This window comes from Excalfactoria chinensis, chromosome 1, assembly GCF_039878825.1.
Source record: "Excalfactoria chinensis isolate bCotChi1 chromosome 1, bCotChi1.hap2, whole genome shotgun sequence".
Taxonomy (NCBI): Eukaryota; Metazoa; Chordata; class Aves; order Galliformes; family Phasianidae; genus Excalfactoria; species Excalfactoria chinensis.
The window spans coordinates 136,506,690-136,508,777 of NC_092825.1; positions in this window are offsets into that span (position 1 = coordinate 136,506,690).

The window sequence follows — 2,088 nt, forward strand, 5'->3', positions numbered from 1 at the left end:
CCTGCGCGTTCGCTTCCGGGTTGCGCCCCGCCCGCTCCGGTTGCCGTGGCAACGCGGCCCGGCCCTGCTGAGCGCTGCGTCTCACAAGGGTTTTAATTCTCTGTAGGATATGGAGAATTAAATATAGATGGCGTGTGAAGCATTGACGTGTGAATGGGACAGGCAATTCGGGGACAGTACAAAGGGTTTGCTAGGGTACGCAGGGAGAATATTAGAAAGGCAAAAGCCAAGCTTGAATTCAGCCTGACCACTGTAGTAAAAGACAACAACATTTGTTTTTACAAATACACTAACAGTAAGAGGAAAGCTAAGGACAACCTCCATCCTTTACTGGATGCAGTAAGGAGCATTCCTCAGCACAAGAAAGATATGGAAGTACTGGAGCAGGTCCAGAGAAGGGCAACGAGGCTCGTTAAGGGCTTGGAGAATCAGCCCTACGAGGAGAGACTAAGGAAGCTGGGGCTGTTTAGTCTGAGGAAGAGGAGGCTGAGGGGAGACCTTATTGCCGTCTTCCAGTACCTGAAAGGTTCTTACAGTGAGAGTGGGGCAGGTCTCTTCTCACTAGTGACAAGTGACAGGACGAGGGGAAATGGCCTCAAGTTGCGCCAGGGCAAGTTTAGGTTGGATATTAGGAAGAATTTCTTTACCGAAAGGGTAGTTAGGTACTGGAATGGGCTCCCCAGGGAGGTGGTTGAATCGCCATCCCTGGATGTGTTTAAGAGCCGTTTGGATGTGGTACTCAGGGATATGATTTAGCAGAGGGTTTTTAGAGATAGGGTACTGGTTAGGCTGCGGTTGGACTTGATGATCTTCAAGGTCACGTGTGGCATTGGTTAACAAAGGGCAGGTCTACTTGACCAACCTCATCTCATTCTATGACCAGGTGACTTGTCTGGTGGATGATGGAAAGGCTGTTGAGCAAAGCCTTTGACGCTGTCTCCCACAGTATCCTCCTGGAGAAGCTGGCAGCCTGTGGCTTCGACAAGGTAAAGAACTGGCTGGAAGACCAGGCACAGACAGTGGTGTGAATGGAGTTAAGTCCACCTGGCAATCAGTCATGAGTGGTGTTCCCCAGGGATTGGTACTGTAGCCCATCCTGTTTAATATCCTTATTGATGATCTGGATGAGGGCATTGAGTGCACCCTCAGTAAGTTTGCAGGTGACACCAAGTTGGGAGGAAGTGCCAATCAGCCTGAGGGTAGGAGGGCCCTACAAAGGGATCTGGACAGGGTGTATAGCTGGGCTGAGGCCAATGAGATGAAGTTCAACAAGACCAAATGCTGGGGCCTGTACTTTGGTCACAACAACCCCAGGCAACTCTAAAGACTTGGGCCAGAGTGGCTGGAAGGATATACAGAGGAAAAGGACCTGGGAGTGTTGATTGATGCTTGGCTGAACATGAGCCAGGAGTGTGCACAAGTGGCCAAGAAAGTCAGTAGCATCCTGGCTTGTATCAGAAACAGTGTTGCCAGCAGGAGCAGGGAGGTCATCATCCCCCTGTACTCAGCTCTGGTGAGGCCACATCTTCAGTACTGTGTTCAGTTTTGGGCCCCTCACTACAAGACAGATATTGAGGCCCTGGAGCGTGTTCAGTTCTGGAGCACAAATCTTATGAGGAATGGCTGAGGAAAGTGGGATTGTTCAGTATGGAGAAGAGGAGGCTCAGGGGAGACCTTATTGCTCTCTATAACTACCTAAAGGGAGGTTGTGGTGTGGTAGGGGTTGGTCTCTTCTCCTGTGCAACTAGCAGTAGGACAAGAGGGAATGGCTTCAAATTGTGCCAGAGGTGGTACAGGTTGGATATTAGGAAAAGCTTCTTCTCTGAAGGAGTGGTCAGGTATTAGAACAGTCTGCTCAGGGAGGTGACTGAGTTCCTGGAGGTGTTCAAGAAACATGTAGATGAAAGAAACACAGTTTACTGGGCAATATTGACAGTAGGTGGACGGTTGGACTCGGTGATCTTGGAAGTCTTTTCCAACCCTAATGATTCAATGATTCTATGATTCTATGAATACTAATGGCATGGAGATGGAGTGGGCAGGATGGACCTACAGATGAGTCAGTTCACCCAGAGTCTGACCAGACAT